At 36.4% G+C, this 23,940-nt stretch overlaps 1 protein-coding gene and 1 long non-coding RNA gene across 2 annotated transcripts in view; one reads left to right on the top strand and one right to left on the bottom strand.

Moving 5' to 3' along the window:
* INPP5F (inositol polyphosphate-5-phosphatase F) overlaps positions 1 to 23,940 on the bottom strand; it is a 949,391-nt gene that overhangs the window by 679,131 nt on the left and 246,320 nt on the right. The window lies entirely within an intron of this gene.
* On the top strand, positions 10,535 to 16,310 carry LOC125692914 (uncharacterized). Its single transcript, XR_007376924.1, has 2 exons — positions 10,535 to 10,579; positions 15,834 to 16,310. It is a non-coding gene; the product is annotated as an uncharacterized LOC125692914 (long non-coding RNA).

Raw genomic sequence — 23,940 nt, 5'->3', positions numbered from 1 at the left:
CTGTTTAGTGCAACACACACAAGGGGCTGAGGGGGGAAGTGATGGTGGAAAGAAATCAAACCTGGCTGAAGAGCTATGAGTTTGCAATACCCTACCCATACAAACAAGCTTCTATCGCAGTTATAGACAGCAGAAATAAAAGGCAGCTTTTTGGCTCACAGCTATAAAAAAAAATTATCATAGTGATGAAGTTCCTCAGCCATCAACAGAGCTGTGATAACGCTGTTTGATGATGATTTTCCCATGAATGTTAAACAGCCGCCACTGCGGAGGAAAAGGAGCTTATCTGCACCTAATACTGATCTCTAATTCCTGCCCTTCTTGAACCATCCATTTTCTAACAGCATTAACTGGCAAATTTACATCCCATCTTAATGCTGCTAAAGAGGACAGGAGATGAAGAGTAAATGACAGCAGTGTAATGAGGATGGCTTTTTTCTCCTTTCTCTTTAATGGCTGAAGATTTACACAATTGTCTGTAAGCTTATATAGAGAGCTTACCTGAACCTTTTGCCAGCATGGATTCAACTTACAGGAGCTTTTGTTAACTAAATACACATAAATATTTTTAAGGAGGTTTAATATTGTGACTTCAAAGAAAGCTAAAAGACAGGATGAGTAAAAATATTTTTTAGCATTTTGATGATGGATAAAAATTGCTAATATTTCTTTCCTAAGCAGATGCAGTTGTATTTCCAAAATACAAAAATCTGATTTTAATAAAAACTCTTTCTGCTTTTTTTTATTTTTTGCTTTCTTCTTTTTCTTCTTCTTTTTTTTTTAATGATATTGAAGAAGAATCTTTTTTAAGGTTTCTGAATTTTAGTAAAGAATTATCTCCAAAACTCAGAAATCAATGGTTATCCAAATGCATTATGTAGAGCTGTGTTTCACATGTCACACACAATATGGATTGCTTTCTGATCATGTAGCTTCCTTCCAAACAGAAGGCATTACATTCTACAGCAGAAAGGAGAGTAAGAATGGAATGTTCTAATATGGGAAACCACAGCAACAGTACTTGGCCAGATTCAGTCAGAGTATTTCTATATATCCAGATGATAGTTTCAATGGAAATTAGAACCAGTTCAAGATGTGTTGTTGATGCTCTAAAGGTTCTTGGTCTGGCTCAGGTTTTTGCTTAGATATAAAAGACTAAATTTAATTAGCAAGAATATTTTTTAATATAGACAGCATTGTTTTCCAATTTTTAATTTAGATCATATACATTATTTCTCCAGAGTGTATGAGAAAGCTGCACTTGGAAGGATATACACAAAATTTTGCTTAGAAATGCAAGGGTTCAGCTCCTCCATTTCTATAACCAGGGCAGCACTGGTGTCTGAAAGACACACAAGACAGGGCACTTGTTGTTTTTCAAAGACTTTTACTATAATCTATTAGTTTTCCTCTTCAGAAATATCAGTGTTTGTTTAATATATATTACCACTATTTGCATTTCATGCATGCATATCCAAGAACCTCACAAGTATTAAATATGTACAAGATAAATATTTGTTTATTCATGTACACATATCTACACTCACGTAATATTGTAACAAATATCTATGAAAAACATTAATGCCTAGCATAATAAAATATTCAAAATGAATTTTTATTCTTCTTACACCCAAATTGTATATACTTACTCTTTTTTTCTCAATGGAAAAACTGTAAATGTACCTTGTGAGAGTTCCTCAGCAGAGTACTACTGCATGTCTGTCTATACACCAATCATTACTCATCTAACAAAGTTTCATGAGTCCTGGATGTGTTTTGTAATGGTAAAAGCCAGGAGCTCCAGGCTAACCACTATTGCTATGCTGAACACGGTGATTATGCTCCTGAAAGCACGTGTATCTCAAAGAACAATTTGTTCTTTACACTTCAGATAATAATTAACATTTACATATAAAAAATGTACTCACCTAAGACTTCCAAGGTCTGGATTTTCAAATACGTTTGAACTTTGTTTGACTACCACTGACTATCTAGGCTATTTGGGAGACATATTGTAGATAGAAGCCAAGACATCCAAAACACAAGTTAGAGCCTTCATTACTGAACTATACCCATTGCCACTGTCTAAATGGAAACTTGGGTTGCTGCCTTCTGCTCCTCTACAGGAATCTCTTGACTCTAAGAGGCTCATCAAATAAGTAAGCTACTTTAGAAGCTGTCATTACAGTCCAAAACAACCTAAATAATTTGTGCTTCATTTCAATCTAGCCAGCCATCAATAGCAGGGAGTTGGCTGAATCTTAGGCACTGTAATTCCCTGCTGTAACTAGATTTCAGAGTGTCGAATGAAAGTAGCATATATCCAGATTAAATAATGAATTATTTTGAGTGTTTCTGTTTATTAATCAATTCTGATCATAAAACAAATTCCCTCTTCCCTCCACCTGAGGTAAATTCAATATGATGTTGCCATTACCCAACGTCACTTAGATTCCATAATCACTAAGGAAGCTGTCACAAAAATGTGTCCACAGGTTCACAGAAGAAACACAGAAGGCTACATTATGTGATTGATCAGATGAGTTTCAGAGGCTGGGAGGACGCATATGGCGGTTTTTTGTGTTTAATTGACCTTTGAGCATCCAAGTTTTCAATAGAGTTGTTTTTTCTGGCAGATAGAAGTATTCTGTTGCTGACCAGTTTGCTCCTCTCAAATAGATCTGTGTAGTTTAACAAAAGTTCATCCAACAGAATCACTTTCCTCATTTTCCAGATCTGAAATAACTACATCCTTATTAATCCAGCTAACTGCGTGCCATTTTGGTACTCTCCAATCTATCTTTCCTGGTAGTCCATCCTTTGAGGTTACACATGTGCCTGGGGCACCAAAACTGTCTCTTACTTTAAACTGAAGATTTTTTGTGCATACATTTTAGCATCACAAGACTTAGTTAAGATGCTGCTTCAACAGTACATTGCAGAGTATTTTCTACGGTGCTGCATATTTTGAAAGAGAAGGGGGAGGAAATAATGGAGAAAAAAATACAGACAAAATAGAGGTTGTAAAGAAGGTGCAGACTTACAGCAAAACAAGATTTTTAAAAGCCTCAACTGTTGTACAAATTGCTTGAATAACTCATGATGCCCCAGATTCAGTTATCACTAAGCCTTACAAAGAGAGATGGGAAAAATGATGTAGGAAATATAAGTTTGCCTTTAATCAAGGTGAATCCCTCTCTGCTGGGTCGAGTGAAGATAGATTTCCTGCTCCTTTCTCTATGCTTATACAAGAAGAATGATACTGTGATCAATAGCATTTAAAAACATAACAAGGAAAAGAGATTATATTAACTATTGCTTAAGAAGTTTCTTTGTGCCAAAGAAACAAACAAATTGAAGGCTTTAAAAACCAAAGGGCAATTTAATGTTGCAGCTCTACACAAACACAAAAGGACTAATGAAGAGCTGCCTCCCTTGTTGCAGGTAGATCACAGAACTCTCACTTTGTTGAACATGTCAACAGTGGCTTCCTACTATCACCATCTTACATCAATAGTGGGGATATGTGGCCAGAGAGCTTCATTTTCAAAAAACTGGATTATAGAGTTTCAATGTTACATTTATCATTTCACCTGAGGAGAGAAAAGTGCAAGGCCATGATTTTGGAAAAATGGCATTTAACATATCTGAATAAGTTAGGTTTTTCATTGGTAATGTTGTTCTTTGTGCCCTACTACCAACCTGGAATACTGAGCCAGAATTGTCCCTGAAGTTGTACTGGTACCAGAATGTATAAAGGAAATATATTATATTTGGAAGAAAAAATAATCTAAATACAGAACGGTCTGCATCAGAGACCCCTAAGTCAGGATACAGAATTCCAGTATGTTTGAATGAACTAAAAATCACTTCTCACAGAAACATAGAAACTGTTCTAAGGAAAGTGTAAGTTATGATACTGCTCACTTGAGAAAGTCCACGAACAACTGAATCCTGCAGCAAGAGATGTTTCTTACTGTAACGTATCTAGAAAGTGATTTGCATTTGAGAGATACAGGTGTCTGTTAGGGAGTCTCACAAGATGGGACAAAGTTATTGCAATATTGCAAGGACCAAGTTGAGTAGTTCACCTCCGTTGATCCCCTTGACCTTTCCCTCCCACTTGCTGACACATGAAAAGGGAATCATGTGCCCAGAAAATCCAGTATCATCAGCTTTACTTTTGTCATGGCACTGCCATTCCCTGGAAATTTTCACACATCTCTATAGTGTGTTAAGATATTGCCTGGCTTTAAGTCACTTAATCACTGGCTTTAAACCAGTATTTTTTATTGCAGTCAATGTAATGAGAAAAGAAGAAGAAAAAAAGAAAAAAGAAAGGAGTCGTACCAACAAGTGAGAATATGTCTAACCACTCAACTCTGGACATCCGCACCTGATCGGGTATAAGGAAATTGTAGGCAGTTGTGGAAGAGCTAAAGAGTAAATCTTAACTAGCATCTCTAACTTTTTACAAAAACCACATTGATTTTTTGGTATCAGCAGACTTACATTTATTTCTTTCATTGTGTCAAATTATGATGCTTATAATGCAATTTTGTGATTTCAGCCTGTGCAAAATATTAACAATCACATTTTTAAGTGGTCCAGTTTAAAAATGTGACCCTTAGAGACATGGCAAATAAAATTAGTCAACTCTGTAACTTTAAAATAGCTCTTTTCTAATTAAAGTGTGATGAAGCTTTCAGTCTATCTAGCTTGGGATGCAGAGTGCACAAGCAAGCCAATTAGAGATAGTGGCAAAAACAAAATGGTGTCACAAAAAGATTTACCACATCAGTCCCTCCAGTAGCTGTACCATTTATGCTGATAAAGGTGAAACAACAGCTACTGCTGCAGCTAAGGCTGAAGCTAATGTTAAGCTGACAAATCAACTTCTAGAGTCTTGGGAGATTCAGCAGAGCTATCAAGAGGCACAAAGGCTACTAATGCTTATGTCATACTCTTCAACTCTCACATTTTACCCAGGAGACGCCAGATTTTTTTGGCTTAAAAAATTTTTGATTTTTGTATTCTCCTGGGCAAAAATCAAAGAGACCCATTAATTCAATGAGAATTTCACATATCTTTCTGCCTGAATATTTTTTTTTCCACAAGACTCACACTGTTCGAGGTTGAGAAGTATGTTCTACTTTGATAATGACACCCTGAAGGATAGAACTGGTAGAAAGATGAACTCGCAACAAAATCCCAGCTGCTGCTGTTCACTGTGAACATTCAGTACATGTCAATGCTTGAATTTAGGTGGAGACCACCATATATCATTACATTGCTATTCAGGGTAGCCTACATAATAAGACACAAAGAACAATGCAGCTAGTATTTGAACCTACATAGCACAGAAAAAAGAACAGATTGGTCTGACTCTTGTATGCAAGCACGCAGCAAGTAATAATCTGTCAAACATTTGCATGCCTTGTGATAATCTGGTTCACCACTTCTTAGAGGACGTGATTACATGCTTACTTGAACAAATCTCCCTGGCTGTCTAGCAGTGAGCATTAGTACAAATGGAACAAGACAAACAAATATGATGTCTGAAAAAGAAAAACAATGAGATTTTGACAGTCTTTTCCCCATGTTGTTCTAATCTTTCATACCTAAAAACGCTTTAGGAAAAAACTTAAGCTGTTCAAATTTTTGCAAATATTAAAGCTCTAGATGAAAAAGCAGAGCTAGTGGTAAAGGGCAGATCAAGTTCTTGCAGGTAAATTACTTCTTATGTTAGATTCAAAACAAGTTACAAACAACAGGAGTAGAACTCCTTTTGCATCAAAAGCACATGTGTTTGGTTACCTGAGGGCAAAATTACTAGATCTTCTGCATGCTATGTGTTACCAAAGCAACTCAATGTGCTCTATGTTTACATTCAGTCATATCCCAGGTGGCAGATCTTAGTAGCATGAGATGACTGGTAAAAATCTAGGAAAAGCATACAGCTCAGATTTTATAAACCTATATACAGCTTCAAAGGAACCTATTCTCTTCTTTGACTCAGTTACAGATAATTTTGTAAAGAAACAATATGTGCCTAATACAATATCATTCAGAAATGATGAGCTATATAAAACCAGATGTAAAGTTTCAGGACTCAGTATCTCAGTGTAGAAGGCTTTCCTACAGATTTGAGTAGGGGTTCAGATTTGAAACTAAACTCAAATTGTAAGTGTATGACTCTTCAAATCCACAGATTTAATTCAAGCTTAGCTGAAACATTATTAAAAAGAAGAAATAATAATTAAAAGACTAAGCTTGCCAGAGGAATTGGGAAGAGTTGTAAGAAAAAGAGAATTTTGGAATATAGGTAAATGTGGAAGAATGACATCTAATTAATTAAATGTAATGGAGAATGGAAGTAATATGGGCCAGGGACTTGTTATTATTGAAGGCAGTATCACTCAGTAATATATTACAGATTATATGAGATAAGTTGAAGAAAGAATAGACTTTTTACAGATGCAGTCAGAAAAGGTTGCAAGTAACCACTGTACATCTACCACCTATGGAAGTGATATGAAAACTGGCCTTACCTTAGGAAATATTATAGGGATGGTGGTTGAAGTCTTGCATAATTATCACTCTGTTTTTCAGAGGAGACAGAACAAAGGTTGACCAATTTTCAGACTCATTGGATTTGCAATACTTGCAAAAAAAATACTGAAAGCCTCTTCATTTGGAGTACAGCAGTGCAGTCAGAGAGGAAGAGGCCTTTGGAAAGAGAATCTTGGTGATGGAAATGGGAAAAGAAAGAAGGAGAGTTCTGACAGTTCTGAAGTCTTAGGATAAAAAAAAAAAAGATAAATTCCCAAGATTAATGTTTGGTTTTTAGTCTTCAAAAAACAGAGAAAAGATGTTCAAAGAAATGTTACTCAACCTCCGACAGAAATACATTTCTAATTGACTGAGGCTGTTCCACCATTATAATGCTGATACCTGTATTTCTGATTTTGTCCTACCAAAAGTGTTTTCTAAAACTGTCAGTTTAAGCAGCACATGCAAAATACAATCTTTTTTTTCCCGGGGCCAGCTTTTTTTTCTGGACTCTGAAAGCATTGCTCTGATACAAATCTACATCTATGTGTGCCTGCTGCATTAGTGATCATACGCAATGGCCTGTCTGCTGTGGGAGATTATGGGGATATTGCAGGCAGGGGGCACGGGATCAGCCAGGATGTGTACAAACTTCAAATTGCTGGCTACACCCCTGACTGAAGTCTACATAAATTATGTCCACCACGTTCCCATCATTTATTTCTTTTGTCATTCCTTCAAAGAAATCAGTCGTATTCTGTCTGACAGGATTTATTCTTGGTAAAACCATTGCTGATCTTCTTTTAATAACTCTTTCTCCTATAAATACCCGGCGCTTTCATCCCTAATGATTGATTCTCATATCTTAACTTTCAGCAATATATCTGAGGATAGCTATTGAAAAGCAAGTTTCATCTGCCAAAGCAGGTATAAAGATGAACTCAGGTGGCCCTGTGCTTAAATGTCTGTGTATCTATTTATCATCTGCTATGGTACAAACAGCTCATCATTACAAGAACCACTGAAGACGAAAACAGTATCCTTCACTCTGTCAATTCTAAACAGGGATCCAGTGTCTGGAAATACCGGTTAAACTTTGTTGAACATAAAAAGGAAAAACCAATCTTTTATCACAGACATTTTTTTCTGTCAGAAAATCTTTTCCCACCCTTTCCATCAGTACATGTCCTCTACAGCTAACAAACGTACTAATAATTGTCATGCATTTGTCCTAATATGGACTCCCAACTTATCTAGTTTAAAGCTCCATAATATTCTGTTTTGCCATGTACTCTATTGGTGAGTTATGATAAAATGGCATACAATAATTAAGGTTTTCTCCCTTAAATTGTTTTATCCACCTTTTAAAATGTTAGTTATTAAGTGTCTTATTTCCACTTATTTTGAAACATAGATTAAAAGCATGGTATCTGCTCTTGCTAGTATCCACTGTATCCACTCCAGAACCAGGAAAGGCAATTTCACATTGGCATTTTGAGGTCTTGCTATTGCACTGATGAAGAAACTTCAGTTAGTCTGGAACTCAGCAGCTGAAATTTTGACTGACACTATGCATGAAAATCACATTACCCTGGTTGTAAAAAACCTTCTCTGGCTACCTGTAAAGTACAGGATTATGTGTAAAGTCCTAGTTATTAACTTACAAGTCCTTAAATTGACTTGATTTTGAATACCTCAGAGACATTCTGGAACCATACATCCTCAGTCGTTTTCTTTGGTCTCAGTCAATTGGATTAGTTCTTTTTGGCTGAAGACATTGAGCTACAGGGCATTTTTAGTGTTTGCTCTCTCCTTATGGAATTCATTAACCATGGAGGTCAGAATAGCTGACTCTCTAACATGCTCTATATCTGAACTTAAGGAACGCATTTTCAGATTGCTTATTTGGATGTATACAAGTTATATGATTCTCATAGGTTTCTTTAGTCTTTTCACAGAGATAGGAGCCAGTGTCAGTATTTTGGAGCTAGAATTAGTCTTGACTTAAGGCTATTTTCCCTCTAGGTGCTTCAAGAAAAAAAGTGCTTTCTATTATTGAAGATTTTCCAATAACTTGCAGAGTAGATACTTGGCAGATGGAAGTGCAATGCTCAACATTACTATTTTTAAAGCATGATCTAGATTAATGTTTCCAGGAAGTACAGGAGGTGAAATAGAGAGTAAAATTCTTGAAGTCTTTCGTTACAATTGTGTGAGTATTTGCTTTCAAGATGTTAATTACTGTCTTACTTTTTCTCACCTGTACTCAGCAGAAGCTCCCTTACTTTTTGCTGGTCTGCAGAACAGTAAACAAGCATTGAAGCCAGGCGTTAGATTAAATTAAACTCTAAACTAAATAATTAATAAGACTAGATCAAATCATAATTTTACTGTACTAGCAGGCATTCTTATGAATCTCTGTGCGATGTGATGCTATTTACATTCCGCAGAGGTGCTGCAGGTGGACATATTCTAAATTATAAAAGCATAACAAATTTAAAAGCTTGATTAATGAGATACATAGTCTAACACTATTTGATTTGGCCCTCCCATCATGTCCTGGGCAAAATTGTTCCCTATTTTCAGTGAGGAGGATGCAATCAAAAGAGAAAGGCATGGATGCATATAATCCATGAATGTGCTTCTTATATTGGTATATCATATAGAGATCAATTCTCTATCAGCAGTGTATGAATAACTGCCTTGAGCTTGCATGCCAATAGTTATGGGTAGATGTCATCACTTCAAAAATAAAAGCTGTTTCTGTAGACTTGCAAGACAGATTGGTGAATTTACCTGGTTTAAATTAGGCTGAGTGGTTCATGATGGTATAAGGAGGGGAAAGATATTTTAATAAAAACAGCCAAATCAAACCTTCCCTGCCCAATCGACTTTTCACAGAACAGGTTGACAGGGTATTAAAAGCTGTTCCATTGCATTCTGCATGTGAAAAGGGTGCCTAGCATCTAGATTTAATAGAGCCCTAAATAGCTATAGATAATTTATTCTAGTTATAGCTTTAAGTTCTGTTTTTCAGAGAATATGAGTCTTACAAAAATGGTTTCCATGCAAATCAAAACCAGCTGAAAGCTTGCCAAGGCCAAGATGTAATTTAAGATGGCATTTAAGCTGCTCTGTCTTTTCTGTCTCTAGAGATATCATCATAAAATAAAAGAATTCATCAGGTAATGTTTTCTTCATTATTCAACCACACAATTCTGAAGTGAAAAGATAATTAGACATACAGTGCTGTCGACACATAGTTTATGAGGAGATTCTGATTAATTAGCCATGGTAAAAGGTTTTTATATAGTCATAATTAATTTATATTTCAAGAAAAGAAGCAAATATTCAGTACACTGATTGTAATATTTTTTCCTCTGACAGATTTATCAAAGAAATTCTGAAGTTCTGTTGAACTTACTGCACTTCATTGTTACTCTATAAAACAAGAATAAGATCAAACGCCACAATTAATGTCGACTTTCCGGGAAGTCAGAGAGTTTAACACATCACTTTGAAAAATGCTTGTTTTCTCTTCCAAATCAACAAATGAAACTACTGTGACTGATCAACGTGATACACCTTGATCAGATGTTGAATTTACATTGAATCAGAAATGAAAAATTTGGGTGCATCACATAAGTTGCTTTATATGTTTTACCACACTTTCTTCTTCTGATCTGACCAAAGTCAAAAGGTCAGAAGACTTTTCCAATTATTCTGTATCTCTTTTAGCTTTCTATATTTGTATATTTTGTATATTGAGTTTGTATATTAAGTTTGAAAAGAACAGACACATTGTCTTGAAATATGGTGTAGTGGAAATGCTGTCACAGCCTAAAACAGTGATTGAGAACCTGGTGGAAGGCAGGGCCACCAGGGAAGCTCAGGTGCATGCAATGCAGCTGAGTGACTGGAAGGGGTGAAGCCAGGATCCACCCCTTCCCAGATCTCATTTAAGGGTTGGCAGGGGGAGATAAAGATATTTTGCTGGAGATCTCTGCATACCTGAGGCCTTCTGAAGGTAAGCAGCTTTTTTTATTTTTTTTTTTATTATTTTTTTTATTTTATTTTTTATTTTGTGGCCACTGTTGTTGTATTTGAGCGAATTCTCATTTGCTGAGGCCTGGGATTCTGCTGCTCTGCTGTCTTTGTTATGCTTTTCATGGTGGTACTTATGGTCACGTTAGCTTTTTACTTGTGATCAGTCCCAAATCAAACCTTCAAAAATGACTCACAGCCCATGTGTTGCCTTACACTTTAGTTAATTTTGAAGTGAGCAGGCAAAGAGATGGATTGATGCAAGCTCGGTACTTTATCCTGGGTATAGAAGAAACCCAACTTGTTCAAACTGCACAGAAAAGATGAGCCTACAAACTCAAGCACAGCTAAGAGAGTCAAAGCCAGAAGCCTAACTTGTGCATTTTCAGTGAATTAGTACAGAAATTAAAGCAAATCTGATCTTTGAGACAATCTTCAAACTGCACTGCAGCCTTTTCAAGTACACTAACCACAGCACCTATGCAGTTTAGCAAAGCACTGATATACAGTAATATAACTCCAAGACTCTTTCTGAAACAGTGGGATTATGAATTAATGTTATGATATGAGGCATGTACATGCAGTTACCAGATACTGATTGGGAACTGCCATTTGCTCCTCTGAATCAATTCTTCTAAGGGAGATTTAGAAGTAAAGCCTTCTCTTGGAACCCACATCAACAGCCACTGGAGACAACAGAATTTTTTCCAATGTAATTCAGTGCTGTCCTTTGAAAATACTCAGGTAGGACTTCTTCTATTTGCAGAATCCAAAGGACTGTCAAAAAAAGCTCTTTCTCCTCTTGTTTCAGAAAGAACTTTAGGATTTTAAGGCTAGCTCTTATCATTAAGCTGTAGTATCCCACATACTGTCCATCCATTTTTTTTTGGTTAAGCTTATTTGATGCAGTATATTACTCAAAATGATTTGGAGCTATAAGAAGTGTTACAATAGTGAAGATTCCTGAATAAATAATTCTCAATTAAGTGTTAGCACCTAATTATATTAACTTACAGTAATTACTGATTCAATTATGAATTGAAGATTAACCTGAAAATACAGACTGGCTAATTTATTTTTATGATAACTATACACTAATGGCACATGTACTTGGACTTCTTTGTGTGCAAGCAAGGTAAGGGCTATTTTAACACTCATTTAGGAAGCTAGATAATCTTGCAACACTTGAAGAAAATATGATGAGAATATGTACTGAAATGTGTCTGAAACAACATTGATTATTTCAAAGTCTCAAATATGTTGCACAGCTGTAGCAGAAGAAATAGACAGGACTTGCTGTTATCTGTTATTATGGTTGTATATATTTTTTTCCCAGTAAAATTTGAATGGGGTGTTTCATGTCAGAATCTGATTTCTATAGTAAGTAGAAAACACAAATATCCACAAACACACTTGTGTTTTGTTTTGGCAAAAGGAGAGCTAGAACATTTTATGATTCAAGTTTGGGTAGAAGAGAAAACAGATTCAATTGTTAGTTTAAAGGATTTTAGTGAAGTAGCTAGGGAAAGCTTCTGAATATTAACAGTGAGGTAGGGGAATATGTTGTCTGACTGCTGTGAAACCTTGAAGATCTTTAAAAGCAGTGCTGAAGGTGAAGGTGACACAGCTAAAGCTTCTTGTGGGTCAGACAAGATCAACAAGATAAGCTCCTGAGTTCCCTCTGGACCTCAGATTTTATGTGAAATCAGAATTGCAGTGTCTGACTTCTCTTGTAATCCCATGATCATGTATATTCCTGAAGGTAATAAAAGAAGTTAAAAGCAAACGCTCATTTTAGTACATTGTGCATAGCAGAATAACTCTTCTAACTTCCATATTCTGTGACTAACAAGAGTTTTGTCAGGGATTTGTCCAATCATATGACTAAAAATCTAACAGCTTGCCTTAGAATTTTAAACAGGTAATTTCTCCCCAGTCAAAATTTCAGGGATCAATTACTTATTGTATTACTTACAATAAATATCATGATTCTAAACTACAAAGGTAATTGTATTTGTGAGTGGTGTGTGTAGCACATTTAAAAAGTAACAAAGCAGTAAAGATTACTTCACGTGTACAGATTATGTATTATTTGTTAGTGTGTCACTTCCAGTATTCTTTCTTCTCCAAGTGAAAGTATAAAAAACATGTGATTAGCTGTGACATCTTACGTGTTAGCTTTTACCCAGATAAATGTCAGATTTAGATAATCCTATGGGATCTATGCTTCAAATGCTTAGAAACCAGATTCTGGAAGTTTAAGAAAATATATACATACATATTATTGAGATTAGTAGGCCCAATACCACAGTCCTGCAATAATAATGTATGGAGCAGGATTGAGTGTAGCAACCATCTCCAAAAACCTCCTATGTGAATTACTCAAAGCCAAGTGTATGGTAAAGGGGAATGGATTATTTAGGGAAGACTGTTAAATAGATCACTTCTCCCTAATCCATCTTGCTCCTGGCATGTATATTTATTTCAGTATCACAAGAAAGGACATTTGTAACTAAAGTTTCCATGTGAATACCAATGGTTTATAAGACCAGACACTTCTCTGTACTAAGAGGAGTTCCTACAACAGATGAACTTCTATGGCTCATTGTGGGCTAAATCTCAGCTTCTATTCTGCAGGCCTTATGAAGTGTCACATTTATTTGATAGACCATTCTTGGAAACTGAAGTTTGCAGGAGACTTTTGTAATTAATCTTTAGGCATTCTATTTATTTTACAAAATTACTTTGCCTTTTGAATTCTGTCTTTTTAAGGCACAACTGAAGTCAGTGCATTATGACACTGCTGTAAATGGAGAATTATAGTTCTTGTGGAGCACCACAAGAGATATGGTTTTATCTGCAAACCTGCTCAGAGAGCTGCTCTATACCCAGAATTTTTTTTATCACATCTCATTTTGTTGTATAAGAAAGTGGTAAAAGTCCAGACCCTGTCCGTTTGTTCTTCTTGCCTTTCATCATCAGTTCAGATCTAGGAAAGTATGAAGAATTCAAAGATAATTAAAAAAAAAAAAAAAAAGGAAATGAAGAAGCAAAATTCCTTGTACAACCCCAGAAAATTTCACAGGAGTTTTAGAGCTTTGAATGTAGATGGATTGTTTCTCATTTAAAGAGAAACATGACATTACTCATCATAATACAGTTAGGAGTTTACATGAGAGCTCACGCTCAGCGCTACTTTCATCCTGCTGCTCTTGCTTCATGTGATCCATTACTCTCCTCATAAACACAAAATATTTTAAGAAATGTGCGAGAAATGCAAGAAATCATGTGAAATAAATGTAGGAGTGGAAATCAAGCTTTACAATATGGAATAGAACTTGATATAGCATTTGCAGAAGGAGTAGCAGCAGCAAACTTAGTGTTGTAGTTGAACCCTTCTTTTCCCATTGTTGATGATTAACTTGCAAAAGACACCTGTTTGCTAACTAAGCACAGCTGCACAGATCTCCCTTCTGATCCCATCATCTGCAGAATGCAGAAGCCAGCTGAACAAAACCTTTGCACGCTCAGGAAACAATACTTACTTTGCCAAGTACTGCCTGCAACTCAAAAGAAGCATTGATCCTTTGGTCTTGACTGGCAGCACTGGATTCAATTTGGGACCCTAAATGGACAGGCCAAACAGTTTTGGTTTTTCTGAGGTTCATCAAGGACCTGATGCAAACCAGACTGTTTTATTCATACACCAAAACAGTCAACTCTGGGAGAATCAACCCGGCTTTCATAATGAAAGAGTGGGCATCAAGGAAGGTGCAAATCTTGAAAACAAACACTGAGAAATCCACATCAGATATAAAGCTGTGCTGCGCTTAGTGTTCAATATAAAGAAAGCATGTGATTAGAGATTTTGTACACTTTGAAACATATGTAACTAGATATAGTAAGAATTTACAGTGGGAACACTGAATTTAGAATTTAGAGTGCTCAGCACTGATTCAAATAGGCCCTTATCAAAACATTCATTTCCTCAGCAAAAAAGAAACAGACCCATGTTGCACAGCTTTAAAGAAAAAGGAGATGAAAATATACTGAGCTCTTCAACTATATTCACTGTTAAGAGATAAGGGAAAATATAGTTGATGTCTCCAACTCTTGAACCATATCCTTCTCTTAAACTGACTCGGGTAAACTGCAAAGAGGCAAGTAACTTTTAATGAGAAGGGAACGTGATTCTGCATGTTGCAGCACATCTATTTTTTTCTAGCAACATTCCAAAGCCAGAGCTGTTGGAAAAAGTTGTTGTATCTCCTTATTTTTCAACAGCAAAACTATGCTAAATCTGGTAAGTTATGATGATCTGCCTGACACTGTGTACAAACAAGAGGAAAACTTTCCCAAAACGCTTCTTGATTTGCATCCATTAATTCCTGTTTTATTTAAAGTAGTGTTTTTCTCAATGAATTTTTTATTTCTAATAAAAGACCAGCTAGGATCTTTTTTTTTTAGTGCATATTGTTAACAATATTCAGTAGCCTCTTCATCTCCCAATACATGCTCTGATCACCTTATCTATTCCAAAGAATCTCAGTGTTCTTTGGAAATTTAATTGAAAACAGGGCATGTCAGCTTACACTGTAACCTTCGTTTTTGAAACCATCTGTACATGCCAACATGGTGCAATTGTTTAAAACAGAAGTGAAGGTTTGGTTGTATGCCTACGGGCAAACAAAATTGCCTAACATGGAATTTGGCCAAGATTGAAAACTAGGTTTACTGTCCAGCTCTTATTATTGCATTCCCATGTTAGCTTGAATGCATGATAATGTTTTATTAGGCATCAAAATGAAAGGAGCTACAAAACAATTGTGTGGTGTCTTTAAGAGTTTAAATACTCTAAAATATTCATTTGATGTAGTTAAACACAAAGAAATAAGGGTAGGTACCCAGTTCCAGCATCACATTATTATTTTACTGATTTTTAGCTTTTAAGGGATCATCTAGCTATAGGCAGTCCTCTGAGTATAACCTGGTGTATTCCTAACATATTGCCCAGGGTAAAATGAGTTGACAGTTGCAGCTGCAGAGTCCCAGGATATTGGAAGAATCCCAAGCTGGCCACTCAGCTTACCTGTACGGCCTGTTACAACAAAGACTATTGCAGAGTACATTAAGGCATCTTAAACACAGCACGAGGCATTACAGATAGAATTCGTAATGATGCTATGGTTTAAAAATTTTTTTTAAATGAAACAGTGAATTGTGTTTACTTTCCCTAGTTATAAAGGGGGAAGAGAGAATTCTTGAGTTGCTCCAAAAATGTAAAGCTGGATCAGCAGTAAAAGATGTTGAAGCAGCAGCATTTCCCTGAGAAGCAGCCAACTTAGAAGTGGAATATGGATTAGTGTCATCAGGAGCAGCAGCAAGAGCTGCACAGGCAGTCTGATGGGGGCACTTTCCTAGCACATCATACTGCAGCTGAACAGCTGAGCCACTCAGAATACCACAGCTGAAAAATTTTGTCCAGAATCATCAAACAGATTTGTACCCTCTACACTCTGAATTTATACAGGTTACTGAATAAAGATGAATGAATATCTTACATAGTTGGTATAATTTTGATCTTCATAAAATAAAAATGTAGTTCTACTACTGTATGCAGCAATGGCATGAACTACAGTTTGATATTCCATAGAGTATCTCTGTAGAAGTCTAATCTCTTGTTGGGAAAGGAAAATAAAAGCTCCTCTTAAACAGTCCTGTCAATCTTTTCTTCAAATTCTGCTGTAATTGGGAAAACTGTAGCTGGAAAGTCTCTAATGTATTCAGATACAAATGGGAAACACTCAATTAATTTTCTCTTTTAACATGTAATCTAGTGATTACCTAAATAGCATCATTAATTGTAAACTAACATGAAATGTGCTAGAAATTAGTCTTCAACCATAAATTCTGTGGTCATATTCATTTCTGTCTCTGTGTTTAAATGGCTGTATTCAGCAAAACTGCAGGGAGTTCATGTATCTACATTTCTCAGTGGAAACTGGGGAGCAAATCTAAAAGTTATGAAGGCACTGATTACCAAATGACTGATAGCCTGACTGCAAAGACTATTTGTCTTCAGAAATATGAAACATCAACTAACATTTGTACCTTAAGATTTCAAAGTGGCATTTCAAAGAAGATGTTTAAGTTGCACATACTAATGTATTTTGTCAATTTAAAAATGCTCTGGGTAAGTATAGGGCAAAGTGACATCCCTTTAGTAGGCTCAGTTTAAAAAAAAAAAATAAAAGCTGAACATCTCAGTTTGCCTTCTGTGATGTCTCAAGGCAGGCAAATGAAATCACGAGGACCAAAAGTGATGGCATACTTTTGAAAACATAAGCTTCTATTTCCAAAGCACAGGATATTATTCCCGCTGATTTCAGACACAAAAAAGCCTTACTTATTCACCACATATACTCAGAACCACATGTATTGTTTCTTTGCTCTTGTTTAGATTAGTTTCTCACCATTTCTTTATTTCTATCACTTGAGTCCGCTCCTTTTGTGTTGTTACAACCATTCTAAAAAAGTTGAAGATTCAAAATAAAGAGTTTTCCAATATGAAAATCTATATTATTTACCATTATCAAAAGACCTCCATGCTACCTAAGGAGGTGGTGGTTCTTGTTTTTGTAAAAAGAGCATTGAGGACTTCCTTGTGTTCTCCTTCAGCTTAAAGTGAAATAGTTTTCTAGACAACAGTGAAGAGCATAGCTGTGTGAGATTTTAAGGTAGAGGTGCAGTAAATGCCTCATTATTCACTGAATGTCCATTCCGGGGTATACAATTATTACTATACTACTATCTAGCATGTCCTGTGAGTAGCTGAAAAATAACACAATTCCTAATTTTAATACTAAAGAATAGCTCTGACTGGAGTTCCTTCACCCAGTGGATTATTCCTTTACAAAACTAGGAGGCATGTCAAATTTTTTTATCCCCACCCTACAGAAGGAAAGACTGAGGAACCAAGACTATACAACCTACAAGATCTGTAGGTGGTATCAATAACACATGCAAGATTTCGTAACTTCTAAAAGTTCTTACACTACCTGGCCAGTCATCTCAAATTGTGACCTCGGCTACTTGTAAATAGTCAAATTGACCATACAGTCCATACTGTGTATTTTAATTAGTCAATTTGTTATGCTAATTACAATCTTAATCTGAATTCTGTGTGTGTAATAAAATCTAGGTCTACCCCAAATATGTTTTTCAGAGCAGAATGCAATTTTTAATTTCCTGACACTGTGCAAATGTCAGAAGAGTGTTACTGTGATCCCCACGTCTTTTAATACGCCCTAAAGATAACTGAATCAAGATGAAAAAATCCTTCACCCATAGGCAACCTCATTACCCATACTCTGTGCCGTTCATTTCCTAAAGACTGTTCCATATGAGTCAAATTATCTATATTCTATGTATACCATAGAAAAATATGTCTATTTTCCATCTGCTATGTTTCCCTCACCTCTAAATGGTACTCCCCCTGTTGGTATAATCAAAAGGTGGCCACTTGTCCACCAAAGTATAATAAACATCTGCCTTCACGTATTTCATTCAATACTTTTAGCAAAACGCACAAAAACTGAACACAATTGTTATATACTCTTAAAAAGGAATTATGACTTAACAGTTAGCTACCTATTTTGTTCTAAAATTCAACAAACTCTGAGAAAATCTCTTTTTATACAATCTCTTGGATATGTCATTTGCCATTTATATTTGATGGCCTTAAGGAAAAAAAAGTTACAAAAAGGTATTAATGCAAGTAGATAATAAAGCTGCATTCTATAAATCTATAGCAGCTTACAGTAATCATTAAAGCATGCAAAACTCTTTCATCTATTCAAAAATATGCAGTGCACAGAATGCCTGCTAAGGTGCATGACAAGTCAGAGTTAAATATATATTAATAAATGAATTAGCTTCATAAATAATAGCCATAATGACATTTTAGGAGACAATAAGTCTGAGGATTGTCAGAAAATGGTTGATGTATGAGCTTCACGTCTCAGTGATTCTTCAAAATGAATAGGCTTTGCGAGATAGTTCAGACCCACGACCAGCCTATTTCCTTGAATAATTTACTTGTTGTCAATTTGTACAGCCACATTACACATGCAAATTGTGCTGCCTGTGCAAACACCACTTGGAGATGATAAAAACAAATTTACGAAGGCTATAGAGGAAGGATTTATTTCACTTTCTCGCCCAGGTCAAGCAATACATGTATCTGACGATTGTGTGTACCCAATTTTGTTGTAATTATATCAGCAAATTATTCTTTATAATCTTATTATTTTTAGCAGTCTCCTTGTGCTTGGGATAATTAGCTTTCTTCACTCAGTGTAAAAACAATTCAACTTGCCAGCTAGGCAGGGCACAGCTCCATTATCTGTTTTGAGTTTAAATTTATTCCCTATATTCTTGGACACTTTGTGTAAATTAAAAATTTCATAGTCCCTAATACTGTACACGCTGTTCATTCAGTGATGAATTAAGGTCCCTAAACCTCTACGTTTGCTATTAGATATCTCACCCACTTTATATGTTAATCTGTGCTAATGAATTCCACAACCCCTAGCCACAGCGAGATGACTAAAATTATTACCACTTACAGAGATATGCCTTTTTCATTTAAAGTTCAATTCAAATTGCTCCCATAAACAGTCTGCCACACAAAGATACCTCCTTTAAAGAAGAGTTACTTACCTGTAAGTAGAGTTCTCTGAAGGTAGTATTATCTTTGGATACACATTCCTCAGGCACATGACCTCTGGTTTGTGGCACGGGGGAGTGGATCCACCCCTTGATAGTTAAGACTTTTTCCTTAATGCACTTCATTAGCTCGATGGCTCCCGTGCCTCAAGGGTTATTTGTGCCATATCCTGGCAGCACAACTGCCCACTGTCTTCCCAGGTAGGCCCTCAGCCAGCTCAAAGAGCAAAGATGCTCCTTAGCGAGGTGGCTGCCATGCTAACAGAGCATCTGCACTGGAAGCCTGGTACTCAACAAGTTTCAAGAAAGTGTTTTCCCTCACAAGACTGCTACCTTGAAGCCTGTCATTCAAGGTAAGTATTCCAAATCAATGAAAATGAAGCATGCAGAAGGCAACAAAAAGCTTACCTGTGTAGCACAGCTCAGCTGCCAGCTTGCCCACAGTACAGCTACCTGACCTTCAGAGAGTCTGGATACACAGCTGCAATTCTGCTGCTCTGAAAAGAAAACAATTTCAATATGACAGTTTCCCCAATAAAGGAAAACAGCAATACCCTCTACTGAGCAATTGTGTTTCAAACCAGTAGAGGGCATTGGTACACATAGAGCCTATACAGATTCATTTCAATAGCTTGAAAAGTCAGACGCTGTTTATATAAAGGAAACAATAGCACGTTTCAGATAGTGTACACAGCAGCAAAACTAACCTCTCCATGTAAACTCCACACAGAATAACATAACAAAGATAAAGATTCTCAAAAAGATTTCTAATTATATAGACCTTTATTGAAGTACAAATAGTAAACTAATTGATTTGTAATCGATAGCCCTGAAAAGTAGTTAAAGTAGTGTTGTTTGCTTCACAAACTAAAATAAGAAAGGGTGAAGTGGCTTGTTCTAATGCTATATCTGTGGGTCACAGAAAGGAACTCCTTGCTGTAATTCTCATCGTTGTGCTTCTTAATGCCATCTAAACCAATACGCAAAGAAAAACTCTGCAAAATGTTTGGAAAACTGCTCTGTGACTTCCCTTGGGTCGATAATATTTAGCATTTAGTGCAGACAGGTATTTCTCTTCTTTTGCTGCAGCAGAGCAAATTTCACCAGGACCCCAGTACAGCATATGGAGTTTGCATCCACAACAACAAAACCTGAACTGATACATCTGAGTAATGAATAGAAGACCTTGCAGCAAGGGTGATATCTTTGTTGTGATGAAATATATGATGCAGATTGCATACAAACTTATGCTGTACTCAAGATAGCATGCAGCTGGTCATCCGTTGTCTGGTTATACGCTGCTCTCAAACAAGCAAATTTAGAAATGTCTGAAATTCAGAAATACCTGGTCTCATCCAAAACCAAATGAAGCCAGTGGAGATCTTTCCACTGACTTTAAAGGGCTTTGGATCAGGGCTCAGGAAAGGGCCTGCCTGGATTACTGTCATACTTTCAAGGAGGTAAAGAGAGCTCATATTACAAAACATCATTACTACTTACAATATATACTGTAGAATATTTACTAATATACTTTAATGTACTGTCTTAGATAATGTTCTTTGGAGATTTCCATTAATTTTCTCTATGATGGTTCTTGTAATGTTTGTTTAGCAAGAATTAATTTGGTTCTTATATGGCACAGTATGTGGAAAAAAAAAAAAAAAGACTCTATAATCCTTTTAACTGACTTTAAATGCTCATTTGAATATAATTATTTTAAAGGATTAATAAAAAGTATTTTTAAGTTAGCAATGAATTAAAAGTTTAGGAAAAAAACAGAGGTTATTTTATTGTCTTTGCATCTCACTTTAAAATCATATTAATTTTCCTTTCCAATACTATTTTACTGTATTAAAATATAATCATGCTGGAAAAAATTCTCATTATGTTAGCAAAAATGAATACAAGGTAGATAGTATACTAACACAATGACTGTAATCTGCTAATACAATAAGGCCTTCCTATTATGATTAAACAAGAATTCAGTTCTTGATCATTTTGACATATTTCCAAAACACTGTCTCAAAAGGATAAAATGCAGCATATTTTCACGCTTAAGGAAAAGGTCCTGATGTCCTCATTTCTTGCTAAAAACAAGAAACAGCTAATAGTGCATAATTTATCTTGTAGCAGATTCTATTTCTGTATTAGGAAACCATTTGCATATATTTTGTGGAAATAAGCATGTATATGATTACTTGTGATTAGCTAATCATGGCTTCAAGCATGCAGCTGAGAAAATAGTTTAGTTGCTTCCACTATGTTCTGAAGTCCAAAGATCTGAGCTTCAACCAGTGTTTTGGAGAGAATTCAACCTGAGAACTTGGCCCTGGGGGCTAGAATGCACATGGGCATCATCTGTTCTGATATTGGACAAATTTGATCACTCCTGTTAAAGTTAGTAATTATGAGAGTGTTTCAAAAAGAACCCAAGGAATACTTTCCAGTATGGTCAGATGTATTACCTTGAGACAACAGGAATATGAGGTTCCTGCTGCATTTCAAACAGTCAAATTACACTTGATGTTACACTTAATTGCAATAGGTCCTCCTTGAAGTAATTTTTAATTATAGCACCAAAAATACTGAACATAGGAGTCAGACTAGTTTGATGTTCCATAGGATTTTCAGAGGCATGACTTATTTCATTCATAATAGTCACTATTGGCAGGTCCCTAGAGCAGGAATTCAAGTGAAAAAGAAAGCTGGATCAGTTAATCAAAAGGAAATAAATCGTATAATTTGAAAATTTGCTAGAGGAGGAGTAGAAAACTGGCTTGAGAAGAATTCAACATTGAAGCGAGTTTTGGATACAATCAGCCCTAGGGAAGTATCAGTGTTGGTTACAAGGCTGCCTTCCCTGCTTGTTTTTCATCATAAAAGGATTCTGCACACATTGTTTCAACAGCAGCAGCAACAACAGTAACAAAATCAAAATTGGGTGAGTTGCAAATTCTTGTAAATAACCAACCTTGTGAACTGTAGCTTCAGCAGTCACCGACCCTTTGAAGGCAAGGGCTTCTTGGGCACAGGAAGCAAAGGAGGAATTCTATCAATGTTTTTTTTATCTGTTTCTTCTGTGAGAAGTCAGAATCTGTTCAGCTTTTTAAATTATAAGAATTGCAGGTGAACAGGTCTTTAAAGGTCACTTCCAACTCCAAGGATTCTATGATTCTATGATCTTAGTATTCCATTTGTGTGATCTACCTGTGCCAACATGCACCAGAAAAAGACTGTGGATGCTAAATCAAGATCACAGCCTTTGGATACAAACTCTGACATGAGACGAAACTTGCTCTTTCAAAATGTATCCCTTAAAATCAATATACAATAGCAATATATTTATCAGTTACCACTTATCTGTATACCAAATGCAACCAAGTATTAAATGTAAATAAAATAAATCTCTTAAAAATTGATTTCCCAGATGAGAGGAAAAACTAGTTAGCAAGCTGAGTGTGAAATTTACATGTAGTTCATGAAAAAGTGATTACTTACGGAATTAATTGATTTCAGAAATGAAACTGAGGATGTAATATCATAGCATAGAAAGGAAATGAACTGGGAGATCTGTTTTACATCTACGAGAAAGGTGTTTGTCTTTCCTTCCATGCACAGCCAGTCCCAGAAGGTGACCACACAGCATCCTTTTCACCTTGGTGATCCGAGGTGATCCTACTCAAAGTTCCTGCTGTCTGCCTTTATCCCTCCTAACACTGGAATTCACACCCCTTTCTCACCCCCTCACATCTGAATGTTTGTCCACAAGTAAGCTGTGTCTTGGTGCCAGTAATTTCTATTTCAGAGGCCTCACGGCTGAGATAACCGGTCAGCTGCAAGCCCTCATCTCTTTCAGACACATTTCAGTGCCAGTGATCTCTTCATCTTCGTTGTATCTTTTTCTTGTTATTTCTTTATGCCACCTTTCCTGACACTCCCTGCACATGAGGGTTCACGCCAAACCACGCACAAGCTGCTGCTAAGCATTTGTTTCATGTCTCACCTACACACACTGAAAGGACAAAGAATAGAAACTTCCATATGAGCTATGTGCTTTACTGAGTGCTCTCCAAACAGTCGGCATTTGCCTCTGGGACATCTCACATGCTGTTCATTGGTTCACAGTGACTGGTTTCCAGGCACAGAGGCATTTTTTTCACTTTCTTGGTGCTGTTTAAGGGATATTCAAACTTTGCTGGAACGAGGTGGTTTGAGACTTTCCATTTACCATGTAAATATGAGACAAGTCAGGGAATTTTAAAAAGATTTCTCATCCATGAAGAAAAGGTTTGCAACCTTAGTCACTGTCCCACTTCAAACATTTGGGTATTGTACAAATGACAAGGTTTAGCTTTGAATACTTTCCATACTCCTCTATCACAACTAGGAACACCGGGAAGTGACTTGTTTTTCTCTTGAGTGCACGGCTGTTATTCTGAGAAGTACACTTAAATTGCATATGTGGGGATACGAGACCAATCTGCATCTGTCCCGGCTGCAGCGATGCCACCCCACCACCTCAGCGACGCACCGCGTTGCACGGCGCTGCACTGCAGCGCGCCCTGCCCCGTCGCAATGGAGCACATGGCGGCCGGGAGCAGGGCAGCAAAGCGCCCG

The sequence above is a fragment of the Lagopus muta genome, chromosome 5, assembly GCF_023343835.1.
Source record: "Lagopus muta isolate bLagMut1 chromosome 5, bLagMut1 primary, whole genome shotgun sequence".
NCBI lineage: Eukaryota > Metazoa > Chordata > Aves > Galliformes > Phasianidae > Lagopus > Lagopus muta.
The sequence above is the reverse complement of the archived record's forward strand: the minus strand, read 5'-3'. Positions and strand labels throughout refer to the sequence as shown.